The sequence below is a fragment of the Sorex araneus genome, chromosome 1 (genome assembly GCF_027595985.1).
Source record: "Sorex araneus isolate mSorAra2 chromosome 1, mSorAra2.pri, whole genome shotgun sequence".
In the NCBI taxonomy this organism is placed as follows: Eukaryota; Metazoa; Chordata; class Mammalia; order Eulipotyphla; family Soricidae; genus Sorex; species Sorex araneus.
The window spans coordinates 328,693,839-328,708,407 of NC_073302.1; the positions used below are offsets into that span (position 1 = coordinate 328,693,839).

Consider the following 14,569-nt stretch of genomic DNA (forward strand, 5'->3'; position numbering starts at 1 on the left):
GGTGCCGCATTAGAGGCTCTTCAGGGTATGGGGAATGAAACCCATCATTTTTACTGTATTTGGCATATGAATATGCCAGTCTCTCCCCCAGCTTCCAGGCTCTCCCCACATCCCAGAAAAGTATCATGTTTCTGCAAACATTTATAGTCCCTTACAGGAATTTTGTGTGCATGTGAAGTAGGGCTGTGTCATTTAAAATAAAAATTAGTCTATATTGTTTTCCTTTTTTAGAGATGGGCTGGAGCGATAACACAGCAGATAGGTTGTTTGCCTTGCACGCAGCAGACCCAGGTTCGATTACTCCATCCCTCTCGGAGAGCCCAGCAAGATACAGAGAGTATCTCTCCCTCATGGCAGAGCCTGGCAAGCTATCTGTGGTGTATTCGATATGCCAAAAACAGTAACAAGTCTCACAATGGAGACATTACTAGTGCCAGCTCGACCAAATCGATGAACAATGGGATGACAGTGCTACAATGCTACAGAGATGGGTTACAAACCCTTCAGCCTCTGTTTTATAATAATGGCAAAAATTTGGGCTGGAGAATAGCAGGTAAAGCACTTGTTTTGCATGAGGCTGACCTTTGATCTCTGGCACCCCCCCAACACATACACATATACCAGACCCTGAGCACAGAGCCAGAAGTAAGCTCTGAGCACTTTCAGGTGTGGCCCCAAAACAAAACAAACAATAAACAATGGCAAAACATTGATTTGTAACAATGCTGCAAAACAAATTCAAAGTTTGTTCACAGCTTAGCTTCAATTATTACTTTCACTGTGACAAAATTTAATATAAATACAACGTTCTAAAAATGTATTTACTCCTCTTTGGGCATAGTAATGATCACTGGTTATAGCTTCTATACTTAACAAGGAAAAAAGAATATACCAAGGCTCTACTTCCCTACTTGAATGAGAAGAGACTTTGGTTGTAGCAAATGAACAGAAGAGTTGAAGACAATCTTTTTTGTTTATTTTGTTTTGGGGCCACAGTGGGGAATGACTATGACTCCCAGCTCTGAACTCAGGAATTACTCCTGGAAGTGCTCACGGGACCATACAGGAAGACAAGGACCAAACCTGGGTTTCAGCTATAGGAAAGGCCATGTGCCTGCCTACTGGACTATTGCTCTGCTCCCCTTCGGATGATTTTTGATTTGTACTTTTGGATCAATGCACTTGAACTTAAAATAGTCAATCAAAGACTTCAGGGTATTGTACATATCTCTTTAGATGATCATTTCCAAGAGAAAATAAACATGGGAATGTTTTACTTTAATAATCAGTGTTTGAAGATAAAATGCATAAAACATTTCTGTTTCTCAGTTCATTTTTTGATGAGTTGTATGAAGTTTATTTTCATGCTACCTGGAGTCTTATTACATAGACTTCCTATCCTATACTGCAGGGGTATTAATCACTGGTGTTTTCATTGACAATGAACATTTATTGATCCTAAAATGTTCTAGGACTACAACTACACAATGTAAGAATGGAAATGGACACATAAGATATTTAAAGTATTGTGAACTCTAATTTGCTTTTTAAATTTGGGGACATGGGACCTTCTGCCCTTGGTGATGCATTGTTCTGAGTGGCTCTTCCCCCTCCCCACACCTTTAAAGACTTTTTTTTAAAATTTTAAATTTTATTGAACCTCTGTGAGATAGTTATTACAAGCTTCCATGTTTGGGTTACAATCACACAATGATCAAACACCCATCCAGTGCACATTCCCCACCACCAATATCCCCTGTATATCCCCCCTTTCCCACCCTCCCCCTGCCTCCCTGGCAGACAATATTCCCCATATTCTCTCTTTACTTTGGGGCATTATGGCTTGCAACACAGACACTGAGAGGTCATCATGTTTGGTCCATTATCTACTTTCGGCACGCATCTCCCATCCCAACTGGTTCCTCCAGCCATCATTTTCTTAGTGATCCCTTCTCTATTCCAACTGCCTCTCTCCTCCGCTCATGAAGCAGTCTTCCAGCTATGGGGCATTCCTCCTGGCCTTGGGTGTCAGCCTCATGTGATGTTATTCTATACTCCACAAACAGTGCAATCTTTCTATGTCTGTCCCTCTTTTCTAACTCATTTCACTTAGCATGATACTCTCCATGTCTATCCATTTATAAGCAAATTTCATGGCTTCATCTCTCCTAACAGCTGCATAGTATTCCATTGTGTAGATGTACCAAAGTTTCTTTAACCAGTAATCTGTTTTAGGGTACTCAGATTGTTTCCAGATTTTGGCTATTGTGAATAGTGCTGCAATGAACATATAGGTACAGATGTCATTTCTACTGTGCTTTTTGCATTCTTGGGATATATTCCCAGAAGTAGTATTGCAGGGTCATATGGAAGCTCAATTTCTAATTTTTGAAGGACTGTCCATATTGTTTTCCAGAAAGGCTGGGCCAGTCAGCATTCCCACCAACAGTGAAAGAAGGTCCCTTTTCCCCCACATCCATACCAGCACTGGTTGCTTTTGTTCTTTTAAATGTGTACCAGTCTCTGTGGTGTGAGATGATCAAAGTGGATTAAAGACCTCTATATAAGACATGAATCTAAAGGCTAAGAAAATGTAGGCAGAACTCTCCATGACATTGAATCTAAAAGCATCTTTAAGGATGAAACAGCACTGACAAGGCAAGTGGAAGCAAACATAAACAAATGGGACTACATCAAACTAAGAAGCATCTGCACTTCAAAAGAAACAGTGACCAAAATACAGAAAGAGCCCACAGAATGGGAAAGAATATTTACCCAATACCCATCTGATAAGGATTAATATCCAGGATATACAAGACACTAGTAGAATTGTATAAGAAAAAAACCTCCAACCCCATCAAAAAAATGGGGAGAAGAAATGAACAGAAGTTTCTTCAAAAAAGAAATACAAATGGCCAAAAGGCACATGTAAAAATGCTCCACATTGGGGGGGGGGGGGTTATACTGTGATTCTTGGTGGTGGAATATGTGCACTGGTGAAGGGATGGGTGTTCGAGCATTGTATGACTGAGACTTAGACCTGAAAGCTTTGTAACTTTCCACACAGTTATTCAATAAAAGAATAAATTAATTAAAAAGAAATGCTCCACATCGTTAGTCATCAGGGAGATGCAAATCAAAATAACAATGAGATATCTTTTCACACCACTGACTGACTCTGGAACAATTAGAGTCTGGTGGGTGAGGGGGGACTATTGGAATTCTGACCATGTGGTGTAGGAGTCAGGGAGCCCTTTTTGTTTCTGTCACATGGGTCCCTACTCATGGCTGGTGGATACAACCATAAGCCATCCATCTTTCATATAACTCTGCGAAGTGAAGTTCAATGCTAATCAAATGGGTCTTCAACTCAAAATTATACCAGATTTTAACAAAAAAACATATATTTTAACATAAGTAGCTGTGGTTCATACTTTTCAACATATTTTTTGTTATTTACATGAAAATCTTTCCAGTACAAACCACATACATTTTGTCTTTGTAAATAAATGGTAAATAAAATAATACTTTATTGAGAACACAGAGATCCCTATAGTCAACAGTATGGAGGGTTCTCAGCAAACTTAAAATTGCACTGCTACATGACCCAGCAATTCCACTTTTGAGTATTTACCCCCAGGACAGAAAATTCAAAAGGATGTATATACATCATTATTCATTGCAGCACTCAGTACAATAGCTTAGATTTGAAATCAACCTAGATATCCAACAACTGATGAGTGGGTCATGTAGACAAGGTATATATAGCACTGTCATCCCGTTGTTCATCAGGCACCAGTAACATCTCCATTGTGAGACTTGTTGTTACTGTTTTTGGCATATCGAATACACCATGGGTAGCTTTCCAGGCTCTGCTATGCGGCCGGGATACTCTCGGTAGCTTGCCAGGCTCTCCGAGAGGAATGGAGGAATCAAACCAGGATATATATATTATATATAGTGTATATATGGTATATACACATATATACCATATGTATATGTATGTATCTACATATGTGTATACCACATATATGGTATATACAATATATATGGTATATACTGGTATATATGGTATACATACCACCGGTATATATCCACAATGGAATATTGTGTTTAGATACACTGTATATGTACACTGTATATATACACAGTGCAGCAGAGAGGAATGATGAAATCATACGATTTGCTGAAACATGCATGGAACTGGAAGACAACACGTTAAACAAAGTAAGCCAGAAGAAAGATAAACACAGATGATATAATTTATATGTGGTATTTAGAGTAACTGGATGAGGAAACACCATGGTTTAGAGAGGAGGGGCGCCAAGATCACTCTTGGTCCCAAAGCATAGGGAGAAAGGACACTAATTAGAGGTGGGGATGTGGGTAGGTGTTGAGGAATGATAATGTTAAATATCCAGACCACACAGTCAACAACACTAAAATCCTAAGACCCAAACTTTAATTGACAAACTTAAAATGGTACCTGTTGAGATGGCAGGCTGGAGTGGGGGTGAGCGGCAGAGGGCACCTGGGAACACAGGTGGTAGAAGACGAGCCATGTGGGATGAGTAATAGAACATTGTATATTTAAAAAGCCAACTATGCATAACTGTAAATTGCATGTTTTCATAAAAGAAAATTGGGAGAGGGGAGAAAAGGAGAGAACACAGGGATAGCGCAGTCAAGAATTCTAGCAAAGATTCAGGGAGGGCTTCCAGGGGTGACGGTGTCCTTAGCTACACTCAGTGGCAGGAGCGAGTTTCTGGGTTTTTTTTGTTTGTTTTGGGGCCACACCTGGTGATGCTCATGGGATCTGGCTCTGATACAGGGGATCAAACCTGTGTCAGCTGCGTGCAAGGAAAACACTGTAACCACTGTTCTATTGCTTGAACCCTGGTAGTTTCCATCCCTTCCTTCCTCTTTTTGGACTACACCCCAGCAATGTTCAGAGACTCCTGGCTTGGTGCTTGGAGACCACACACAGCTGGGACATTGAATCTGAGGCTCCAGCCTGCACAACCTGTGCCTGGGCCCTTTGGGAGAGCTTCTTAGTCAGTTTTCTGCCCAACCCAATTCCCTCTTTAAAAAAAAAATAGCCTGCTTTATTCAGCTGTAAAGCAACCAAACACTAAATTCGTTAGAATCCTGACCAAAACATGTGAAGAAAAACACACCTCTGGATCTCCAAAGGGGTTGGTTCTGGAGAAACTCGTTTGGTGACATCTGCACTTAACTTTCTTGGGTTTTGAAACATGACCTGGATGCCAGAGAGGTTGGGCAGCAGTTGTGGCCTCCGGCTAAGTCCTTGGGGACTGGCCTCTGGTTGCTTTTTAACTTGAGTCACACCCCTTGGCCCCACCACCCCTGAAACTATCTCCTGTTCTGACATCAGTGAGACATTTATTTCACGGACACTGAGCTTCTTTCTAACAGTTAGGATCTGAGAGTTCTCTCCAGTCTGCAGCAGCCCACACCTGCTGAGAGCTATGGAAACCAATGCAGTGGTAGGTTGGAATGTTTACTTCAGGCAAGAGGCTTTCTGTTCTAAGTGCCACAATTATGAAAGCTTCAGAGAAGTCGGAAATACACCAGCTGAAAGAATGGCCCTATTCGCAGACAGCTTGCATTGTATTTTGTAAGAATATGTTTGACATTTTAAGCTTTTTCTTTGCGGTGGTAAATTGTGCTTCCCCTAGCAGTGGGAGTTATTAAGTCTGTACCCAGAATAATCCAGACTGTTCTAGAAGGTTTTTAATTTTTTTCTTTTAGTTTTGGTGCTCTATGTGATCACTGTGCTTATATCTTCAAAGATAAGTCTAGAAGGATACATAGGCTATTATTTCTAATTAAAAACTACAAACACTGGGGCTGGAGTAATAGCACAGTGAGTACAGCACTTGATTTACATGTGGCCAACCTAGTTTTAATCCCTGGCATCACATATGGTTCCCCCAAGCACTGCCAGGAGTAATTTCCTTTTTTTTTTTTTTTAAAAAAAAAGAAATTTTATTGAATCACCATGAGATAGTTACAAGCTTTCATGTCGGGTTACAATCACACAATGTTCAAACACCCATCCCTCCACCAGTACACATTCCCACCACCAATATCCCCAGTATATCCCCTGTTTCCCAACTCCCCCTGCCTCCATGGCAGACAATATTCCCATACTCTCTCTCTACTTCTGGACATCATGGCTTGCAACACAGACACTTAGAGATCATCATGTTTGGTCCATTATCTACTTTCAGCACACATCTCCCATTCCGACTGATTCCTCCAGCCATCATTTTCTTAGTGATCCCTTCTCTATTCCATCTGCATTCTCCTCTCTGCTGCTTCCAACTATGGGGTAATCCTCCTGGCCCTTGAATCTACCGTCCTTGGGTGTCAGCCTCTTGTTATTTTATTCTATACTCCACAAATGAGTGCAGTCCTTCTGTGTCTGTCCCTCTCTTTCTGACTCATTTCAGGAATAATTTCTGAGTGCAAAGTCAGGAGTAACCCCTGAGTGCAGAGCAAGGAGTAACCCCAAATACCTCCAGGGTGGCCCAAAAAGAAAACAAAAAACAACTATACATGTCATTTACTCAAATAATTCCATTATAATCTACTTAAAAGTTAAACTGAGGGTAGGGAATATGATAGAGGCTAAGATGCTTATCTTGCATGTAGCTAATCCTCATTCAATCCCCAGAACCACATATGGTACCCCAAGCACAGCCAGGAGTAATTCTTGAGCACAGAGCCAGGAGTAAGCTCTAGGCATCACTAAGTATAACCTAAGTTTACACACACACACACACACACACACACACACACACACACACATACTGCAAAGCTCTAGTTCTAACTTAAAAATTTAAAAGTATGTCTGGAGAGATAGCCAAGCACACTGGAGCACATGCTATGCATGTAGAAGGCCCAAGTTTGATCCCCAGCACATGGTCCTACAGGCACTGCCAGGAGTGACTCTGTGAGCACAGAGCTAGGAGTGATCCTTCAACACCATAGTGACCCTTAAACACCAAAACATAAATAAAAGCAAGTAAGAGGGGCTAGAGAGAGAGTACAGTGTAAAGAGGGCTCCTGTCTTGCACATGACTGGCCTGGGTTTAATCCCTACCGCCCCATATGGTTCCCTGAACCTCAGGAATGATCCTTGAGCTGAGAGAGAGGAATAAGCCATGACCACCACCAAGTGTGGCCCCCAAACAACAAGATCAGCAGCAACAACAAAGACAAAAGACTGAAACTGAAGTTCTTAAGGCAAGAGAGTAATAATTTTTATAACGACTGCCCAAGGCTTATAGGATCAGCACGCCATCTGCCTGGATGAATGTTTGTGTTTCCTGAAAGTCCCATGTCAAAGTTCTAACTCCCAGTGTAATGGTATCTAAAGAAAGAGCCTCTAAAGAGGTAATTCCTGTTAGATGAGATAGAAGGAGAAAGCCCTGGACCCAGGACTGTGTGCATTGCTAGAAGAAGCTCGAGAGAACTCTCTCCAGAGGCAGAGAGGAAAGGCAGTGTGAGAGCAATGATAGCAGCCAGGAAAAGGGTCCTCAGATCAGCTGCAACCTCAGCCTCCAGCATAGTTATCCACCCAGTACTGGTGTCTTGTCATGCCACTCCTTTCTAATACACCATCTACTCTGTAACATGCAAATTATTCTCCCAAGAGAGCTGATGATATGCAAGTCAATTTCTACTACAAGCACTGTCAGGTGTGGCCCCAAATCCCATCCCATCTGTTCCCCGAGTAGTGAGACAGATATAGGGAGAGGAGCTCTGAGGGCTGAGGAACTGCTTTACCGGTGGGGATATGACATGACACCCCTGCATCCAGAGACACATGGACAGAGGGGCAGTGTCCCTGACCATCTCAAGTTTGTATCAAAAAGGGCAAAACCAACAACAACACAACAACAGCAAACCAGCAAACCAGTCATGATAACTCCAACCTACCAAAAAAAAAGTTCAAAGAATTCTCAGATGCCAAGATAAATTCTGAAATCCTGGAGTGAGTGAGAATTTTTTTTTTTTTTTGCGGTGTGTGGGGAGGGTATGAGTGTGTATGATTGGGCCACATGTGCTCAGAGCTATCTATAAAATTTGATGCAGTGTTCTGATTTCTGTGCCCTATGGGGTGCAGGAACAAACCCAGTTCTGCCAAATGGAAAACAAATGCCGTACCTGCTATACTATCACTCCAGCCCTTTATTTGTTTACTTTTTTTTTTTTTATTTAAAGGACACAGATGGAGATGATGGCTCAGAGGGCATTATGGGCTGGCAGGGATCCAAACCAGTCAGCCAAGAGCAAGACAAATATCCTCCTGGCTGTACCACTACACAGACTCCTAGGGTGAGACATTTAAAACCTATGGTAGCGGGTCCCTGGAAACCCCCTTTCTGCAAGTACTCACCAGAACAACATGGGGCGCACCTGGCCTGGGACAGTTTGATAGTGGGGTGCTCAAAAACTCAAAAACTTGGCAGGTGAAACAGAATTTTTTTTTTCTGGGGTAAAATAAAATCATAGAAGTTTAGCAGAAATAGGACAGTTGTTAGGGTACTTTTCTTTCTTTCCTTTTTTTTTTTTTTTTTTTTTTTTTGCTTTTTGGGTCATACCTGGCAATACACAGGGGTTACTGCTGACTCTGAACTCCTGCCTGTGCTCAGAAGACCACAATGGATGCTGAGAATTGAACATGGGTCCGCCATGTGCAAGGGAAACGCGCTACCCGCTGTGCTATCGCTCCAGCCCCAATAGGGTACTTTTCATTCAAACAGCTAAGTCGGGTTCAATTTCCAAAAGCCCAAAAGTTTTCCACCAGCACTTCCAGGAACAATGCCTGAGCTCAGATCCAAGAGTAAGCCCTGAGCACGGTGTGCCATGGCTGTGGTTCCAAAATTGTAATTAAAAAATAATAATAAATCCAAAATTCCCTTTACAAAGGGACCGAAGGTACAGTAAAGTGGGTGAGCTGATTGTCTTACAAGGTTTGACTCAGGTTTCATTACCAGCATCCCAAAAGGTTCCTGAGCACTGCATGAAGTGATGTCTGAGTGCAGAGGCAGGAGGAGTAAACCCACCCTGATGCATCCCCCCACCTCTACTCTGTGTTCTCTAAAAGCTCTGCGTCTTCCTGGACCCCCCCGGAATCCATTGAATGTGTTAAAACATATGAAAATCAAAATGCTCCACCAAATGCTTTTCAGCCCCAAGCATGTTAAAAATGGGCCTCCGTCCCCCACCATCCAAGGGCAGTAGGCTCATACATTGGGATGGTGTTTGCATTGCACGCACATGTCCCGATTGTACCCCAGTAACCCATAGGATTCTGACAACAGGAGAGGTCCCTGTCAGAGTCAGGAGTGACCCCAGAACAGTACTGGCTGTGCTTCAAAAAGAGATTTCTTTTTAAGAAAACAAAGTGCCCCCAGGTCCCTTTGATGAGAAAAAATTGACACTTTAGCCCTGACTGTAATCTGTGCTCAGGCTACCAGTGGACAGTGGGTACCAGGGAAGGCCTCATTACTTCCAGCTGGCCACCATCCATTCCAGCCTGGTGTGCTCTCTTGTTCCTCCCTTCACTGGAAGCTTTTAGATGTAAACATTCTGGAATATACTCAACAAGAATCTGTCAAGAGGGAAAGGAGTTGGAAACTCTGAGCAAAATTCTGTGCTATCACCATGAAGCTTTTACACCAAGTGTAATTTTCCTCTCCTTTTTTTTTTTTCTTTTTGGGTCACATCCAGCGATGCTCAGGGGTTCCTCTTAGCTCTGCACTCAGGAATTACTCCTGGTGTTGCTTGGAGGACCATATGAGATTCCAGGGATCAAACCCGGGTCGGCCACATGCAAGGCAAACTCTCTACCTGCTGTACTATCACTCTGATCTCTCTCCTTTTTCTTATCCAAAGTCACATACCAAAAATTGAGTAAAATCTATAGTCTGTGAGAAGATGGCCTATAAATACAGAGCTCTGCTGAGTGTGGCCGCAAAACAAAATCAAACCGTTGAACTTAACCTTGAAACTCTATCACTGGATTTCACCTCTCTGCTGTTGTCAGGGACTGGAGCGATAGCACAGCGAGTAGGGCGTTTGCCTTGCATGCGGCCGCCCTAGGTTTGATTCCTCCATCCCTTTCAGAGAGCCCTGCAAGCTACTGAGAGTATCCCACCTGCACAGCAGAGCCTGGCAAGCTACCTGTGGCCTATGCCAAAAACAGTAACAAGTCTCACAATGGAGACGTTACTGGTGCCTGCTCGAGCAAACTGATGAACATGACGAGTGTGACTGTGCAACAGTATACTACAATCCAGTTCCAGTAAAATATAGAATGTGAAAAATGTATATATTCTTGAAAACTAGTTTTATTTACTGTCTTTTTGAGAAATTTTGCCACATTCAGGGGATACTCCTGGATGTGCACTCAGGAATTATTCCTGGAGAGACTTGAGAGACCAAATGGGATGCTGGGGATTGAACCCAGGTTGGTCATGGGCAAGGCAAGCACTGTACCTCTTATTATATCTCTCCTGCCCCCAGAGCTAGTTTTCATTTTCAAACTAGTTTTATTATTAAATAATAATAATAATAATTGTTATTATTATTATTATATTATTATTTGGGGTGAGAGGACTGGGGCCAGCCCATTAGTACTCAAGGGATACTCCAGACTCTCTGCTTGGGGATTATATCCGGGTGACGCTCAGTGATTGGGGGGGCAGCGGATACTGGGCCCAAACCTGGGTCTCCTACATGCTTGGAGCTATCTCTTTGACCCCTGGAAACTAGTTTTAAGTAAACAAAAATAGTGAATAGAACAATAATGACTTGCATTTCATTAAGCAGATTCTTCATTAGAATAAGGATTCTTCTTCATCATAGATCTTTTTCTTTTTCTTTTTTTTATAGATCTTTTTCTTAATGACTTCCAAATATACTAGAAAATGAGAAATCACCAGCTCATTCATGGGAAGACAAAACTTCAAATAGGCAGATAGGTATAAAACCAAAGCTAAAGTATTTTCCCTTAGGGATTTCATTTCCTCAGAAAGCCTGACATATTGAGGAAACTGCAGCATCAGGCTAACCCTGAATCACATCACTAAAAACAATGACAATTTTGGGGCTGGAGTGATAGCACAGCGGGTAGGGTGTTTGTCTTGCACGTGGCTGACCCGGGTTTGATGTTTGATTCCCAGCATCCCATAATGTCCCCTGAGCACTGCCAGAGTAAATCCTGAGTGCAGAGCCAGGAATAACCCCTGTGCATTATTTGGTCACTGGGTGTGACCCAAAAAGCTAAAAAAAAATGACAATTTCTTCAGTGACTTTCTTTTCACCCCAGTTTTGCCCTGACACTTGTCCAGAATTTCAGGCTCCTTTCAAAGGCAAATGTGTTTCCCCTGCTGGATTTGGCCTGTCTTGTTTTTCTTCCTACCTTTCTTTCTGTCCTAATTGCCCACACACACACATAACACACACACACACACACACACACACACACACACACTCACGTCCCCCAGGCCACTTTTGCCCTCAAGAGGGGTTCACAAATCTCACCTACTTCCACGTGTACTCTGAAACCTCTGCAGCTCACTATCTTAAAAAGCTCCTGGGTTTTCCTGCTCAGGCTTCTCTCACCAGGCAAAAGAGCAATGCTACACTTGAGAAAGACTGTTGGGGAATTCCAGGGGCTGGTTCACTTGGCTGGCACCTCTGGGAATGACCATCTGAGCTCTCAGGCCAGAATGTATGCTTCCGGAGACCATTCATCATTGAGGGCCCAGCTCTCCATCAAAAAGGCCTACACAGCTAATGTGTAGCTCAAGGGAAGGAGTCCTAAAACTGAGGAAGGGCACAAAGAAAGGAGGCCAGAGGAGAAGGAGGAGGAAGAGGAGGAGGAGGAGGAGGAGGAGGAGGAAGAGGAGGAGGAGGAGGAGGAGGAGGAGGAGGAGGAGGAGGAGACTACAACAACTTACCTTTTTTGCTCAGTCCATCTTGTCTTCCAAGGGAAACTATAATTGTAACTCTTTGGTATTTGCACTATTAAGTTTTTTTTTTCTTTGTCAGTTAACTGTTACCCTAATTCAACAATAAGAGCAATGCAGTAACTATTTCTTGTTCCTATTAAATCCAAAGGCACAATCTATATTTCCTGGGGGCAGATAGGCAGTCATGGCAAGAGGTGAGGTGGTAGAGCTTTTCATGCAGTGAGCTTTAAGCTCCATCTCACAGAAAGAGAAAGATGGAGCCAGAAAGATAGTAGCAGGGCTAAAGCTAGACCTGGACTGTAGTTGAAACAGGTCTGACCCTGGAGTCTTGCCAGGTATAGCTATGGTGGATCCTAAGCAATACTGGGGTGGCCTACCTTATCCGCAGCACCCCAGGGCCTATGTGGCACTAAATCCCCAGGTCCTCTCATTGACCCACCATCCTCTTTGGCCAATAATCACTAAGAGAAACCCTAGCATCCCATTGGCTCAAAGGAAGGGAAATTTGGTGTTACTGTGGTCATTTATAATACTGCAAAGAAAACTAACTTCTTGTGGAAAAAGGAGTCCATGAGTACAAAAGTCCACCTTTTCATATTGCAGTCTAATTTAAAGAAAGATCCTGAAAAGCAGGAGTCAGTTACCATCCAATAACCAATGGAAGCGCTTGAGTGACTAATATTTATCTAGAATAAACATTTTCATGTCAAAGGACAATATAAACTCCCCCATCTTTAACTACTCCTCAATTTTCTGCTTTAAGTAGATGAATTGTAAAATACAGAGCACAGGGAATCACTCAAATCACTAAACTGTGTGGTTGAAAGTGTATAACCTGACAACAGCAGACAGTGTACCTTGTCCTTAGAGGAGCTGCTTAAGCTTTTTTGTTTGTTGTATGTTCAGAAACCTTTTATAGTTGCCAAACTTTTTGGAACTGACCTCCACAATCAGTTCAGGCAGCCCCACTGTCTCCCCGTATGGTAGAGCAACCCAGAACTGAGTGCATCCAGAGCAGTAAACCAGTTGTCAGTGACCTTCGTTTAGCCGTGGGTATCTGGTAGCATCTGCTTTCCAAAGCTTCACTATCATTTTAACGCAATGCTCTGTGTGCACAAAACCATCATCTCTGTGCCAGAATGTATTATCTTAATGAGGATGAAAAGCATTTGTATGCAGAGTGTCAGTACATTTCAAAAGGCCCAAAGTTCAACAAGTAGAACAAAGGATCCTACAAAAGACCACACACTGCTTTTAGTAGGATAAACATGAAATCAGCATGCCTCCTCTGTCCCCTTACAGGATTCTTCATACGCTGCATACATGTGTGCGTATGGATGTGATGCAGCTCTGTAAGGTTCAACATAAGGTTCAACCCGCTTTTTCTTGGGTGTGTAGGAACCACAGTAGCCTTTGCTTGCAAAACAGGATGAGCTAGATCTGCAGTTTTGTCAACTCTATGCAAAGGCTCAAGCATTTCCTGCATGAATAATCCAGTTTGTTGGTGTCTGTTAAAAATACAAATGCATGCGGGGGAGAGGTGATGTGATGTGTGTTGTTTGCGGGCTCCAGGCTCTCTCTCTTTTCTCTCTCTCTTTTTCTTTCTCTCTCTCTCTCTCTCTCTCTCTCTCTCTCTCTCTCTCTCTCTCTCTCGCTCGCTCGCAGCTCTTGCTGCTCGCGTGCAGTGCTCTCGAGCCACTACATATGGACCAGATCAGGATGCCTCTTCCTTGTGCTCTGCTTCTGTGTGTGCCACTGTGCTCTCTTCTGTCTGTCTCTCTATCTCTGAAGACTCTCCTCTGGTCTCTTCCGACCTCTCTCTGTCTCTGTCGTCTCTCCTCTGGTCTCTTCTCATCTCTCTTCTTCTGATCTCTCTCTCTCTGGAGCCCTTCTGCTTCAGTCTCTGAAGCCCCACTCACTCTCACTTCTGACTCTGACTCTGATTCTGATTCTCACTCGCTTTGTGCTCTTTCCCCAGCTTCTGGCCCAGATGATTCCCTGATTATCTTTTGCTCTGTGATCTGCTTCTGTGTCTTCTTCCCCGACTTCTGTGTTCTGCTTCTGTTTCTTCCCCCTTGCTTCTGTGTCTTTCCTCCACTTCTCTGACAGTCTTAGTTTATATAGCAATCACACAGGGTGTGACACAAAGGTAGTCTGAACATTAACAAATCAACAAAGACGGGTAAAACCACTCCTCCAGGAGATTAACAAAATCTCATCTAAGGAGATTACCCCAGATTACTAGGAGATTTGCTTAAGGGGGGGATCTCATCCAGGGTGTGTCACTTTCTTCTTTCCTCAGCTAGTTTATTATAACTTAAATAGTTATAGTAAATTTATTTCTAATATTTCTAGCAATGTCATTCTATATGAGCACAGTAAGAGATATATCAAACTTAAAGTTTGATTCTTCCTGAGAACATCTCACTATATATTCCAGACCACAGTCCTCAAGTCAGGTTAGTCTTCCTAACCCCAGCAGGGTTCTAGTCTCGTCGTTACTTTTGGATCATGACAGCATTTGTCTATGACCATGCTCTCAACTTATAGTTGAGTAT

The 14,569-nt window shown here is 42.8% G+C and overlaps 1 protein-coding gene across 8 annotated transcripts in view; it reads right to left on the reverse strand.

Moving 5' to 3' along the window:
- TRMT9B (tRNA methyltransferase 9B (putative)) overlaps positions 1-14,569 on the reverse strand; it is a 72,306-nt gene that overhangs the window by 45,054 nt on the left and 12,683 nt on the right. The window contains exon 1 of one of the 8 annotated variants that reach the window (XM_055132120.1): positions 4,487-4,505. The exons of the other annotated variants lie outside the window; for them this stretch is intronic. The gene's annotated coding sequence lies outside the window, so the exon portion shown is untranslated. Of the gene's footprint in view, positions 1-4,486; positions 4,506-14,569 lie in introns of those variants that run through there. 8 annotated transcript variants of the gene reach the window in all.